Here is a 16,147-nt window from a genome sequence, read left to right as displayed (position 1 = left end):
TCTAATCTCTAGTTACTTTGGGAACATTTCCTCCCAGAATAACTGACAACTGAAAACTATTTCTCAATATAAACCTTACCAAAAATTTTTTTTGTTTTTGTTTTTTCCGGTACGCGGGCCTTTCACTGTTGTGGCCTCTCCCGCTGCGGAGCACAGGCTCCGGACGCCCAGGCCCAGCGGCCATGGCTCACGGGCCCAGCCGCTCTGCGGCACGTGGGATTCTCCGGACCGGCGGGGCATGAACCCGTGTCCCCTGCATCGGCAGGCGGACTCTCAACCACTGCGCCACCAGGGAAGCCCCCCAAAAATTTTTGAAAGATGAAATACATTGTGTGCTCTTGACCATATATCTACTCTTTTAAATTTAAATAGATTTAATTTTTCCTCTATAAAAACGTTGCCTATCAGGCAAAAGCATAAGAAGTTTTAATCTACTTTGTTTTTTTTCCAAACTGGGGGTTACATGGATTGTGATCAGAATTTAAATAAGAATAAGTTTGTTTCAGATAAATATGTGTGTATTTAATGGACTGCAATATTTAAAGAGAAATTTACTGAGGGCTATGGCCAAAAAGTTTGAAAGCCACTAGTTTAATATATTGTAACATATAATTTAAATAAAGGACACTTATCATATGAATTCTTAAAGCAAGCCAAAAAAATAAAAACAAATCTTTGTTTTTTCTCCCTTTCCACTTCACAGTAGTAAAGTTAACTCTCTGCAAGGTCGAACTCTAAAATGTGTGATGTGTAGTCCCTTTCTTCTCAATTTTCAGTAAATATACATTTTCCAATGGTCATTCACATTTGCACTTCATTACATTTGAAGGCCAGAGACTATGTAACATATTTAAACAGTAAAAGGCATTAAGACATTACAAAGCAATACAAAGACTGGAGGCTACAGGACTTGAACTATTATTGCTCTGGGTTGAAGGTCTGTGCCCTAGCCTGAGGACACACCCTCGCAACAGCTTCTGGAACGTCACCTCGTGAAAACCAAGCCTCTCAGCTTACATTTTCACCACAAAGGTAGTAAGCTCTCTTAAACAATAGACCCAAATTGTCTAAATGCACAGAATTTGCTAAACCAAGAGTGAACCTTGTAAACTGCAGACTTTAGGTGATAATGTCATGTCGGTTCATCCATTGTAACAAATGTACCACTATGGAAGGAGATGGTGATAATGGGGAGGATATGCATGTGAGGGGCAGAATGAAAATCTCTGTAACTTCCTCTCAATTTTGATGGCAACCTAAAACTGCTCTAAAAAATAAAGTCATATATATATATATATATTTTCTTTCTTTCTTTCTTTCTTTTTAAAAGGGGACTTTGACGGTATTTGAAAACACTGCCAGTTCTCCTTTTCAATAGCTGATGACTAGTTTGAATTACCTGGGACTTTGGCTTCTCAATTTACTTCATTCTTGCCAGAGGCTTTTAAGTTATTTTATCATTCAGATAAAGTGTTTCATAAATGAAAGGCAAGCCATCTTTTCACCCCACTACTAGGGATAATGAACCCTAGTAGAATATTTGAGTCGCATATGCTGACTTTAGCTTGGAACGTCTTTGCTTCTATTCTAGCCAAGCTTTGAACAGGGGCATGCGCTAGAATGTATCTGAAATATAGAAAAGCACAAAAAGCTGAAAAGGTTCCATCGCATTGGACAAAAGGACAGTGTCACATCTGCCTAGTTGCAATCCAACACTTTAAACCGTAAATTTCTCAACATAGAGGAATCTTTCCATGTTGCTGACTGCCTTTCTGAACATATGTGCAGCAAGGTGTGTTGTTTTATTTCTGTGCCAAATCGCAGATGATCATAGCTTGGTTTTAGAAGGAAATAAAATGACTTTCTAAGAGATTTGTAATTCTAGAAGGGCAAAAAAAAAAGTTCATGCACAATTCCAAGGTACAACATATTTAGCTAGACTTTAGATTTGGAAAACAGTCTTGTCCTCGCCTGCATGCTCACTTGTGGCCCACTGACAACTCTTCCTGCCTTGTCATAATGAAGCATCACCTTTGGGTGGATGAGCTTAAAGTATACTGAAGCTTCTAGAAGTTGCCTTTCCTACTCTTCTGTTCCATGTCCACAGCACTCCACTTATGTCGCCTTAGTACAATTACTACTCTACTAGGCGACATAAATCTTACAGCCAGCTAACAACCTACTGAACTGCTGTTCTAAGCTGAGAGTTAGGACGTAAGGTATAGATTCGAGGTACTGCCTCTACCTTCATCTATTAGAGAGGTCTCGGCTTCATTCAAGTAACAGTAGTTTCTAAAACTAGTGAGTATAGTCTGCCAAAGAAAACACTAATGTCAACAGAATCCTGGTTCAACTCATTAGAGCCTATTAGACTGACATACACTTGATCCTGCCTATAGTTAACTGCCAACTCAATTCATCAGGTTTATTATAACACCTCAAAATATCTACCTTACACAGACAGAGGCTCAAAGCAGCATGTTCAGGTATGGTGACCACATATTCATAAACATCAGCTTAAACAAGTTAACACTTACATTTTTTCTCAACACCAAAAGAAGATAAGAGTCAAAACCTGAAGCTATCATATTTTCATGAAAGAAGCAACTTCTGAACCAAGGGCTTGTGGAACCATAGGATATGGTTGGAGAGACACGGAACAGGCAGAAGGAATTCTACCTGTTTACTTACCATGAATTCTCACTTTGTATGAGATGAAGATTTAACATTAAAGCAATCGTAGACAAAGAAATAAGTGAGATATAACTCTATTATGTCTATGAATGTTTTACAACCCCAGACTATCAACACTGAGAAAGTGTAGATAGAACTCTAGAGATGACTCTACGCGTATATATTTTTCTATTGCTCTGCTTGCTCCATGAAAACAAACTATACTTTTCCATATAGAATATTTGCCCTGGAACCAAAAGGTAGCCTGGATTTAAATGCTTTCTTTGCCACAGGGGTACAGCATTTTGCCTCTCAGATGGTTGGTGTAATAATATGCAAAATAGATATAACCTCATCTAGATAATGAGTTTGTTACAAACTATAAAGAAATTATCCCATGTAAAAACACTATTAGGGCTTCCCTGGTGGCGCAGTGGTTGAGAGTCCGCCTGCCGATGCAGGGGACACGGGTTCGTGCCCCAGTCCGGGAAGATCCCACATGCTGCAGAGTGGCTAGGCCCGTGAACCATGGCCGCTGAGCCTGTGCGTCCAGAGCCTGTGCTCCGCAATGGGAGAGGCCACAACACTGAGAGGCCTGCGTAGCGCAAAAAAAAAAACTCCAAAAACAGAAAAAAACACTATTAAACAGGAGATATTTAATAAGTTTTAACAAAATATAAAAATAAATATAATTACACAGTAAGTTCCTTGAGGGCAGGGATCATGTTTTATATTCTCCATATTAACTAAAGCACCAGGTATGTTATCTTGCAAATAGAAGGTGAGTACTGCACAGTTTGCATTCGAATAATAAAAAAAACATGAAAGATTTTTGGAAGGGAATTTTGATGGCAAACATCCATAACTGAAAACTATTTCATGAATAATTTAATGTTATTAACTTGCATTGACATGAAAACTCTAAAGTATAATCCTGCCCTGAAGAAGGCAAGGCAAAACATACATGCTTACAGCTAAACTACTTTATTGAAAATGGCAAAGGTGGCCCCTGGAGAAAATGCATCAGGTCAGATTATACGGTTACAGAGTGAAGATTCAGTAAAGCATTTATGGTTAATATTTAGAGTTGGGACTTCACACATGGACAACCTGATAACATAAGAAAACACCACTGGTAATATTAACAACAGCCTCTACTCCGTCTAGGCTACTGAGCCGGTTAAAATATTTAGGGGAAAAAGAAGATGCATTATTAATTCAGTTAGCAGCAAATTGTAACAGGGGGGTAAGACTCGTGTACTCATGCACTGAAGAGAGCCCCCTGATACCTTGTCCTGCACTTGAAGTAATGAATCCAAAGTTAGCTGCTCAGTTTATTGTGGCAAATAATATGGAATTTCCACAGCACTTCCCTACCAAATATTTTTCTTGTTTTGGCTCTGGCTCTGAAGCAACTGTGATGGGGGAGGGGGAGTCTCTGTTATTGGGGAACATTCCCCAAAATCCACTTGGATTCAGTGTAGTTCCTGATCACTCCTTTGGCCCACAAAACTAATTCTTGATATTTAAGTCCTAGAGTACATTTAAGTAGTATTTATTTTAAAGCTAGCACCACCTACCAGCAAAATATTGTGCTAAATACTATTTAGGGCCAAAGAAGATGGTCAGGGTTAAGCCACAAACCCCGCCACTCTCATTTATTGAGTTTTCACCCTTGGTAGGCTAGGTGCTTTAGTAACCATCTCATTGAACTTTCACCAAGTCCCAGCAACACCATTTTTACTGATGACAAATGCATGGCTCAGAGAGATCAGGTCACTTACCCAAACCCATAATCTAGCACCAAGAGAGTACTGATATAACTATTAATAACGGTGATTTTGGAATAAGAATATTAATAGTTTAAAAGCTCTGCTTTAGCAAATTGATCTTCACACCAATTTGTGGGGTCATGTGTCTTGGTTTCCCCTGAACAGCCTTGGTTTATACCTGTCGTCCCAGAGTACGTGCCAATAGTGCTCCCTTTTTAGTTTGGACAATAAATTATATAGATGCCCCACCGCTAAGGATCAGCTCTTCCAAGTATAGACCAAGGAAAGAAAAGCACTCTCCTCGTAAGACTTGTTGAGAGCCAATGTCATGATAGAGGTAAAGCTCTTAGCACAGGACATGGCACACTATTAAAAAAAAAAAAGTTTTGTTATTATTACTCTCATCATTATTATCACCTCATAATACAACATGAGCATGTTCTGCTGTTTTAAAAGAGTTAGAAAATTAACTCCAGCTGAGTCTGAGATGCCTCGTAACTGGAACACTAAGTGTACCTTGTCTGTGTGTAGGAGATGCAGTGTGTGTGACATAAAAACCGTAAGTAGGGACTGAATTATGGAAGGTCTGGTCGGTCAGAATGAAGAGTTTGGTTTCATATTTTCAGGGGAAACTAATGAAGATTTCTAAAATGAAAATCGGTATCGTTATATCTCTCTTTCAGGGTAATAACTCCTACCGTAGTATCTGTTTTTCCCTCCCCCTCCCCATTCTCCCTATGCCATCACTCCCATCCAGTCCATCACCAAGTCCTCTCTTGGCCACTTCCAAAACAATACCAAGTCTATGTCCTTCCCTCCATCTCCACCACGAGTCTCCTTGGCCTGATCACCACCATCTCTCACCCAGAACATCCAGTAGCCCTGGAACTCACTGTGATCCCTGCTTCCACTCTTGCAGGCCAGTTTTTCCCTCTGACAAAACCTACAAACTATACTTAGTTTGTGACCTTGTCTCAGACCACTCCCTACCCCGCCCTTCCAGCCCACAGAGCACAGCTACATTGACCTTTGCTTGAACTCTCCATATTGTTCCCTTTCCTACCTTGCAACTTTAAACTAATTGGTCTCTGCCAGGAATACTGTTATCTCTGACCTTTGCATTCAGGTCTCAGCTTAAAACCCACCTTTGCAGAGCAGCCTCTCCTAATTACCTGCTCCAAAATAACCAATCAGTTACAGTCACTCATACTCTTTTGATAGCATTCATTATAATTGGAAATTATTATCATCACTCTGAGGTATAAGTTTGCTGTTTGTTCTCTCCTATCCCTCCCACCAGAACGTAAACTGGGTGAGAAAAGGAACTTCATTTCAGCACTCAGAATATCTAGAGCATAAGAGATGATAAACGTTTGATGAAAATATACATAAACAAATGAATGAAGGGGAGGACTAAGAGATCTGACACAGGAAGAGGGATTAGAAAAACACTATAATAATCAAGGCAGGGCTTTCCTGGTGGCACAGCGGTTGAGAGTCCGCCTGCCGATGCAGGGGACGCGGGTTCGTGCCCCGGTCCGGGAAGATCGCACATGCCGCGGAGCGGCTGGGCCCGTGAGCCAGGCTGGGCTCGTGAGCCATGGCTGCTGAGCCTGCGCGTCCGGAGCCTGTGCTCCGCAGCGGGAGAGGCCACAACAGTGAGAGGCCCGCGTACCGCAAAAAAATTAAAAAAAATTAAAAAATAAAATAAACAAGGCAGAAGGCAAGGAAGACTTACATGTCTAAGGCTTATAATTTGCTGTCCATGCTGTTGATCATAGGCTCATTATTCTTTCATTTCTAAAGATGCTTCCCTTCTTCCTTGACGATCATAAATCTCATACTCTGATTTAGGGAATTGCCAACAAATCTACATTTATATTATATCAGCAAGGTGACTAGCTTTCAAAGATGATTAGCTGTCCCCTAGGCTCTGCATCCCCTCCCTAGTTTGACAATTCCTTCCCTTGGCCTCCCCAGACTTCTGCCACTGCTGACGAACTACTGCCTAAGCTTATTCAGAGTTAATCTATTCACAGGAACAGAAGCAGACACAAAGAGTTGGGGGAGGGAGGCAGAAAGGCGAGGGAATGCCTGTTTTTTGCCTTCCATCTGCTTTCCTGGTCATTTTAGGCCTGAATCGTCTCTATTTTCAGACCAAGGCACATTGCCCTGAGGGTGCTTTCATGGGAAGAACTAGTTGGAACCCTACTGCCCATCAACGTGTTCACATTGCCTGCCAAGCCCTCCTCTCCGCATACTTTAGAGAAAGCAATGTTATTAACGAAAACTGTCTTACCTTTACTTAAGGGGAAGTCAACAGAGAAAGGAAACCAAAAATTAAGTAATAAACCACTACTTTTTTTTTTTTTGCGGTACGCGGGCCTCTCACTGCTGTGGCCTCTCCCGTTGCGGAGCACAGGCTCCGGACGCGCAGGCTCAGCGGCCATGGCTCACGGCCCCAGCCGCTCCGCGGCATGCGGGATCATCCCGGACCGGGACACGAACCCACGTCCCCTGCATTGGCAGACGGACTCTCAACCACTGCGCCACCAGGGAAGCCCTAAAGCACTATTTTTAATTCCATCTTAAACCCATGTGATTTGTGAGCACAAATTTAATACTGATTTTCCTCAGGGATATAATAGCAGTAGAAAGATGCTTAACAATAGCGCTGGATGAAGACCTGGCATTTCCCAGCTGTTGACACAGTAGTGCAGTGGGTTATTAACAGACTCACCGTCACTGTCAGAATATTATCTGGGAGGTGCCCTTGACTGCTTGCAATGCCCTGGTGTATCTCGACTCTGGGCTCTGTACCTTTCTTTTCCTCTGCCTGTAATACTCTTAACCTCATCTTTAACTAGTTAGCTCCTATCTGTACTTTGGGTCTCAGCATCGTGTTGTGTGGAAATTTGTTTTTTATTTTGTTTTGTTTTTTTGTGACGCTCTTAAGAACGAATAACAATAGCACCCTGAGCTTCTCATGTTCTGGCAGTCATCACACTTTGTGAATAGTGCTTGTTTATTTTCTAGCTTTCCTGCTAGACTCATAGTTCCTTGAAGGTGGGGAATGGGTTGATCTATTTATCCCCAGCTCTAGGATGGAAGTATCAACTCAGAATAGGGTATGAGTCAGGACTCATTAAATCCTGGACTATTTAATCAAAAGATAATTAGAAAATATTCTTACATTTTTACTTCCAAAAAGCAAGCTCCTCAAAGGAAGACAATCACAGGACGAATGTTTCAATGTGCTGTTTACGGTTAATATCCAAGTATTTGCTGTTATTATGTCCCAAGTACAAAAACTTAAAATTCACAGGATGCTTTCAGTCTGCATTGTGTCAAGGTTTCCAAATGAATAATTGCTATAAACTGAATGGCTGTTCTTGATTTGTTTGGTTTTTGAAAATAATGTTATTTTTAATTCTTTCCCAGTTTTATTAAGATATAGTTGGCATATAACATTGTATTAGGTTAAGGTGTACAACATAATGATTTGATAGATGTATAAATATTGCAAAATGATTGCCACAATAGGCTATTGTTTGTTTGGTATTTGATCATGTCCTCTCCTTTCAACTTACTTTCAGCCTATCCATTCCTAATGAAACATGTGTAGAAACAGGATCTGAGCAACCAGACAGAACTCTGAACTTTTCTACTTTAGAATATTTAAAAGAAAAAAAAATGCATAAATAGAAACTTGATCAATCAGCATTCTTCGCAAGGGCTGCTTTTTCCTTCTGTGAACCCTTAACCTATTGGAGCAAATAAGGAAAACAACCTGAGAAATCCTGCATTTCCATGTTGCTATTTACCTAATATTAATACTCCTAAAAAATATAAATTTACCTTTTCCACAGGTTATTTTAAGCTTGCTGCATTATTACCTGTAAATGATATTTTATGAGAAACAACAAAAATCGCAAAATAATAATTCCATTTTTATAATGGATGTCAGTAGGAAAACAGAATTCAGTATATAGGCAGCTTTTCTGGAGCAAATCCATTCTGTTTACTGGGGACTATCTTATTAAATATGCTTCCCATGAAACTGGAAGAGCATCACTTGTCCTTTTAAAGAAGAAAAGCTACATAACTAGGTAAGCAAAGAAAACAGCTTGCTGAATAATGCATAGTTCTTAGTATTAACAACTCAACAGCTATATGCATACTGATTCTAACAGTTCACATAGTGCTTGTTACCTAGGCAACCCAATGAATGATAGCAATTACATGGAAACACATGTTGTACTTGTTACAGTACATCCTATTATAGGAAGGTCCGGGAAACCCGGGAGCCTCATCAATCGGCTCAGTGTGGGGATGCTGGCTTATCACAGTAAATGACCTGGAAACCTGTTTCCGAGAGACACCCCGGGCAAAATGTTTAAAAAGATTTGGGGCAGATGGTTAGGTCCTAGAATGCCAAAGACCTCACAGAAGTCTTGGGGTACATGAATGTCCAGATACCCAGTCTTAGTTTTGAAAAATGTGTTTGAGAATGGTAGGGAACGCTATGTTTGACTAGAAGATGGACCCTCTCAAATATCCTCCAGGACAATTACCAGAAACCAAGGATAAAGGTTTGTAAACTAGAAGAGCTGGGTTTCTGACTGATAAGGTAACAAAAAATGTGTAATTACTTGTGGGAGGCACATCCTCTCCTGCTCTCCCGGGGCAGTGGGAGATAGAAACTGACAAGAAGCAAGCAGTGGTAGCAGCAGGTGGTAGAAGAAAAGAAAACAGTGAAGTGTCTCATTTCATCAAGAGAAACAGTGATCAGGGCTCATCAGGCTGCAAAACAATATAGGACAGTCACTTTGAGACATGGTTGACATTCACAAGGCAAAGCCTCAGCCTTCATGAAAAGTGAGGTTTGGGAAGAGGAGATGGAATGGTTTGGCATCCTAATAATTCCAGTAGCTGTGAGCATCCAAGACTCAAATTGTCTAATGACAAGTTTGCAAAAGGCCTGGGAAAGGAAAGTTCACACGAGCATATATAAGGACATCTATATTTTCAGTGATTATCATTAAAGGTAATATGCATATTAGCAGGTTTTCGAAGAAAAGTTTCAAACATTTGCTCATTCTGATTGTCCATATCAGGGCTCTTTACATCATTCCCTCAGAGACAAAGCAAGGTGTATCCAGGTGAGATGATAAACACAAGGGCGATATCTCCCCTCCCTTTAGATGAAAGGAAATCAATAGGATAGAAGATCTAAAAATAGTAACAATATGATAATAATAATTACTATTTTTAACATGCTTTTTCTAATGTGGTCATTGTAAATTTACATCTCTCTAGGCTATTGAAACCCTCATTCTGTGGAGCAATTACATTTTAGTATGCATAAATGTCCTCCACATGAGTACATGCCTTCCACGAACTCAAATGGAGTGTGTCTCAAAGTGAAGTCTATCACAGACACAGAAAACAAACTTATGGTTACCAAAGGAGAAAGGTGTGGGGAGGGATAAATTAGGAATTTGGGAATAAAAGATACATACTACTACATATAAAGTAGATAACCAACAAGGACCTACTATATAATCAATATTTTGTAATAACCTATATGCGAAAAGAAACTGAAAAAGAATTTATATATGTATAACTGAATCGCTTTGCTGTACACCTGAAACTAACACAACATTGTAAATCAACTATACTTCAATAAAAATAATTTTTTTTTTTTTACAGGTGAAGTCTATAGACCCCCCTCCACCACCGAGGGCTTGATTCCAGATGTTCACTCCAAATGCAGATTCCAGAGCTCTGTGTCCAGAGTTTTTGATTTAACCCTCCTGGAGGGGACCCAGGTAATCTATACTGTAGCGAGTTCCTACAGGATTGCTGATGCATGCTAATTTGATTGAGAATCTTTTTAAGTTTGTCAATTTATCTATGAAGCTTGACAAACAGTAGAAAACTGGACACTACCTAATGGAATGCTTTTGTCAGGGGAGAGGATGAAGAGCACAGGGTAGATGAAGTCCAACAGTAAAAAAAAAAAAAAAAAAAAAAAAAAAAAAGACATACCTCGATAAAAGAAACCTCTGTATTATCCTATTCTCTAGGCTTCTTACTCATAGAAAACTGCAATTATTTGTTTGTTAGATATCCTTTGAGAAATGCCTTATAAACATACCAGTATAACATCTCATATGTGTATACATAGCCCATTGCAGGGGGAGAGGGGTAAAAAAGAATGGGAACATACAATAGCATTGGCCTGTCACATGCTCTTTTTCACTAAAACATATATATAGTTGATTATTCCATAAGTACAAATATAGATGTCCCTCATTTTTAAAACAATTGCATGTAGTTCTATAAAAGACATTATACTTTTATATGATATGTAGCTATAATAAATGTAATTCATCTAATTCATTGCTGAAATATATGTTGTTTCTAGCATTTGTGATTACAATGAACGATGCCTCCCAACATTTCAGAACTACTGCTCCAAGTAATAAGGGTAAGGATGGTTCAGTCTTTCTCTGACTACAGGAAGGTGTCATGATCATTATCAGTGTTATCTGCCATTCTCTGAAATGGGCGGTACATACTGCAGCACACAAAAATTTTGCTCTTAGCACCTAAAACATCCTTCTGTCTACCTTTCTATGTGATTTCTTTGCCTTCCAAGAAATTTTTTTCTGTCTTTCAAGAGATAAGAGAGAGACCCTTTTCTCTTCTAAAACCCTACTCCTTTTTACTGCCCTCTTTTATCATCCTCCTCTCTTTGCCCTGAATGTGCTTTAGTCTTCTACACGATTGAGGGTCACTGCAAGAGGATAACTGATGCTCTCCCATGCTGTATACATGGGGTTTCTGGCCACTCTTTCCCTGTGTGAAGAAATCCGAACATCTAATTTGATAAAGCACTATGTAAGTGGAAGAAATAAAAATAACAGAGTACAAGGATCTATTAGATTTAAGTGGCTGTCTTTCAGGTTCTAAATAAAATTTGGCATTCTAAATAATGTTTGGATGTCTTTTTCTGAACAGACACTGGAAGCTATATAATAATATTGCTGCAGTGCACAAATATTAGTCTGACCCAATACTAATACGCCAAACATAATCACTTGCATTACATAAATCTATATGTGCCTGAGGTATGCATAATGTTTGTTTGTTTAAATTTATTTATTTATTTTTGGCTGTGTTGGGTCTTCGTTGCTGCGCGCGGGTTTCTCTAGTTGTGGTGAGCGGGGGCTACTCTTCGTTGCGGTGTGCGGGCTTCTCATAGCAGTGGCTTCTCTTGGTCGTGGAGCACAGACTTTAGGCACGCGGGCTTCAGTAGTTGTGGCTCGCGGGCTCTAGAGCACAGGCTCAGTAGTTGTGGCTCACGGGCTTAATTGCACTGGGGCATGTGGGATCTTCCCGGACCAGGGCTCGAACCCGAGTCCCCTGCATTGGCAGGAGGATTCTTAACAATTGCGCCACCAGGGAAGTCCCTGCATAATGTTTTAGAGTCTGCAAGACTCTTTTATATTCATCATCCTAATTTTAAAGCTAGAAAATATTCAATCCATTTTAATACCCTACTGATAAATCCCTTCTGAACTTCCAAACATGAAATGGACCACTTTAAGTGTTTCCATTTAGCAAAGACTCATATATATCTTACTCCATATATATTTCTTCAGAGTGACAGCTGCAATGAGAAACAGCTTAAATTAATAGCCATCTCTGTTTTACTTTTCTCCTCTGTGAGATAATTTAGTTTCTAGGCACTCTTTTCTTAAGTAAGCAGCCACAGAAGATTAGAAAAGAATTCAGCACAGTGAATTATCTTGGCAAAATAACATATTAGCTAAATGGTGTCTATGAAATCACCTGTGCCACTGGCAGCTGGTTTTAGCGCGATCCAATAAATGACAAAAGAAGCTTCTGCGAGGATTTTTCAATATTCTGTCATGTGGTTATAGATTTCAGAGCTTCTTCCTGTCAGTTTTATGTTGCATTTCTTTACAAAACTGACAGGCAGCTGACAGGGCAAGAAAAGTTAGAAATATCTGGCTGGTGGTGAAATTAACAGAATTCTTCCTTTGGGGGAGTAAAACATTTATTCTAAGTGCAGAAAAATAAGTTACAGCTTTCAGGAATACACTATTTCTCTTAGTCAGACTGCCTGAAATCACGTCTGTCTCTTACTTGCCGTAAAACCCTGGGCACGTGATCTAGCCTATCTAGAAAACTGTCTAGGTAACGAACTGTGCCTCAGTTTCCTCATCTATCAAAAAACCCTCAGAAGGTTATTACGGGGGTGGAACGAGCAGTTCTGTATAAAGCATTTAGTACTGTGCGGGGCACTGTAATTGTAACAAAAATAGCTTGGATTCACATGGCTCTCTCTTAGGTCGTAGGGATGCATATTAAATAATCTTTTAGAGCCATATTTACAAAAATACACGTGGGGTTGTATAATGATATTCTATTCTATAATTATATATATATATATATATATATATATATATATATATATATAAAACTAAGGGCTGTATATTAAGCCCTTAGTTTTCCAAATAATATTGTGAGTAAGCATTAACAGTGGACAATAATTTTAATCCATGGCTGGAAATGGAAAGACTATTGAGAGAGGAAAGCAGAAAAGAATATAAACCTGTTGCCACCGTGGTTTATCGTGATCTTTGCCATTCTGGATCTATTTACTAAAGTATTTACTTCTATCTTCACTCACAACTCACTCTTCTCCTAATTTAACTTTTACAGCAACCCATCTCATCTGCTTTCTCACTCAACCACCCACAGTTACTGACAGCCACCTCCCTCATGCAGGAAAACTGCTGACGTCTTCTCAGGGAAGAAGGCAAAAAATGCTACACTTTGAGCTAAGCAATCAGAACTGCTTTGGAGCCACCATGACGGAAACCAAAGGGAAGGGGATTTCATCTTGCTTCCTACGGTGCTGCTCTTTCTAGGAGCTTCGGACTCTTTTCTACCTAAACAATAGGAATCATATGTGCTTATACTCTGAGTGAAAGAAGGAGGTTGGAAAGTAATGGACAGCAGCTACAGAAACAGGAGGGAGAAAAAAAAAAATTTTTTAAATCCAGGAGAAAGTATGTGAATAAGGAAGGTCATCTTAGGAAGAAGCAAAGTCCTCAAATGACATAACCAGTTACTGAGCCCCACAAAAACAGGACAATGTATCAAGGCATTAACAGAGGCTTGATGCTACTGTCCCTGGTGAGTAAGTTATTATGATGCTTCACTTGCGAGCACAGACTCGTGGTCAAAGATAAACTCATGTTTGTACCATTTCCTCGAAGTACAATTAACATTTGAATTTAGTTGCAATACTTAATTTAACTAAGAAATAAGTTTGGTTATATTTTATCCATGCTGTACTTAAATACTGTTCTCAAGAAATCATGCTTTGTTTTAAGGTCAGAGTTTAAGGACTAATCAGAAAATAATAAGATGCTCATTGAATAAATGGCCTGGCAATGATGTACTATCCACCAGGAAAGAGCCTTGCCCACATCCCCAGGGTCTAGACAGAGAGGAACATGAAGGGCTGTCCGTTATACTGACTTCAAGTCAAACGCAATGTGTTAAGTAATAACATATAATATACACATATATACATATATGCATGTACATATGTATATGTGTGTGTATACATATACACACGCATATAGGTATATATGTGTATATATACATATACACACATATATAAAATATCTATGGAGAGAGGGAGAGAGGACCTAGCATGGTAAAGAGAAATAACAGTCCCTTTTCTTAGTAATAAGGAAAAAAATTTCATCTTCTACCCCAGCAAGAAGGTCAGTGGGTAAACAGTAGTTATATTTTCATTTTCTATATACCTCTCAGGAAATCAAATCAAAAATGCATCTGTAAACTGTCTGCTCGAATCCTGTATTCTCTATCTTGTCTGACAGAACGGAAATTCCTTGCAGACACAGCTGTTCTTTTGCCACAAATTTGAATCTGAACACCATAAATCCTCAGGAAAAGTTCCAGAGAAAAGCTAATAAAACTTTCTAGTGAAAAGTTCTACTAAAGCAGGGGTCACATTTCAGTTCACATTTAAACCCCACAGTGGCAAACGCAGTGCCTACCTTCCCCAGAGCACGTGCTCCATAAATATTTGCGGAATAGGTGCTGAATCAATTTTAGCTGAATAATGAATAACAGCATTCCTAAAGAGTTATCAGGCCATTGCTGATCTGAAATGAGTGAGGTAAGTTTCCTTCCTGTCAGAGATGCATACATTTTCCTGCCCTCCTCCACCACTTCCATCCCGTCTGCAGACACCTGCTCTCAGGAGGATTTCTTGGAACCTGGCCTCCCTGTGGAAGTCCTGCAGGTGAGAATGAAGGCCTGCAACAATTGCTCAAGCCTGGGACCTTTGCAGCAGACCCCAGACCACTAAACTGGCAGAGAAACTTCTTGATTCTCCCTGCAGGTATCACCTTCTCTTTCCCGGACCCCTCACAGGCCACGGGCTAACAAGCACAGTTCCATTTTCAGAGCTAACAAAAGACTGACCTCCAAAGGAATCGGTCATTGGAACTTCCCTGTTTCCCTGCAGGCACTGGCTTTGTTCCCCAGAGCCAGGAGGGAATTGGCAAACACCTGCAGGTGAGTGAGAGGACATCTCTCACTGTACCGCTGTGCCAGAAAGTGTGTGCAGCTATTTCAAGGGGAATGTCAGATGGAAGTGATGAAGATGATACATGGAAGAATTGTTACTATTCATTACTGTACCATTAAACTGCCAGGAAGAGAATTAGTAATATTTTAATATGACGGATAGAAGAGTTTGATATTTTAAAATATACGCTCTATTCATCTACAAGAAAATCATACATTATATATGCGTGAGCTCTCTGAAGATCGTGAATGAGTGGCCAAATATTTCTTTACTGTTTGATTCCAGACTATTTTTCTATCTGTAAATCAATATTTAAAATTTCTGTGAAAATGACCCATTTTTGGCACTAGCATTTTGTTTTTTCAGAGACGGAGGGAGTGACCTAGAGAAATGTTGTAGGAAAACTCTCTCCAGTGGGAGGTGCGTTGTCAGGGACCTCTCCATGCTAGCAGGTAAAGGAGGTTAACTCGTGGCACTGCAACAGTCTGTAGAGTCCCTCGCACTCCAGCTGATTGCTGGGTGCCCACATAGAGTTGTAAAAGAGTTTCACTATCACCCTGGATCCACTCCCTTTCCCATACTGTATTGAATCATGGACGGACATCAGAAGAGAGCTACACCACTCTCTCCCAGGAAGCTGGAATTGGTACCCAGAAAACAAATCATTCTCTCTGGGAAAATCTGTAGCAAGTAAATCAAAAGACTGTAGAAGAGCCCCTTAAAGGCAGTGGTCCTGGGAGAGAAATCAGAGCAATCTGGTTCTTCAAGCAGAGTTGGGGAGGGGGGAGGAGGAAGAAATATGGGAATAGAGCATCTTGAATGCATTACAATTGCCCATTCTTTGTTTTCCTGAAGATGACGGTATTACTGCATGTTATGGACTAAACTGTGCCCCACCACCATCACCACCACATACACAAGTTCATATGTTGAATTTGCTGTTGAAGCCCTAACCTCCAATATGACCTCTTTATTACTTTAAAGAGGTAATTAAAGTTAAATGAAATATAAGGGTGGGGCCCTAATCCAATATGGC

General features: G+C 39.8%; 1 protein-coding gene across 9 annotated transcripts in view; it reads right to left on the bottom strand.

Moving 5' to 3' along the window:
* Positions 1 to 16,147, bottom strand: part of PRKG1 (protein kinase cGMP-dependent 1) — a 1,402,246-nt gene that overhangs the window by 483,368 nt on the left and 902,731 nt on the right. Inside the window, exon 1 of one of the 9 annotated variants that reach the window (XM_079899916.1) lies at positions 6,184 to 6,811. The exons of the other annotated variants lie outside the window; for them this stretch is intronic. The gene's annotated coding sequence lies outside the window, so the exon portion shown is untranslated. Of the gene's footprint in view, positions 1 to 6,183; positions 6,812 to 16,147 lie in introns of those variants that run through there. 9 annotated transcript variants of the gene reach the window in all.

Source organism: Stenella coeruleoalba (genome assembly GCF_951394435.1).
Source record: "Stenella coeruleoalba genome assembly, chromosome: 16".
Taxonomy (NCBI): Eukaryota; Metazoa; Chordata; class Mammalia; order Artiodactyla; family Delphinidae; genus Stenella; species Stenella coeruleoalba.
This window is presented reverse-complemented; position numbering and strand designations above follow the sequence as displayed.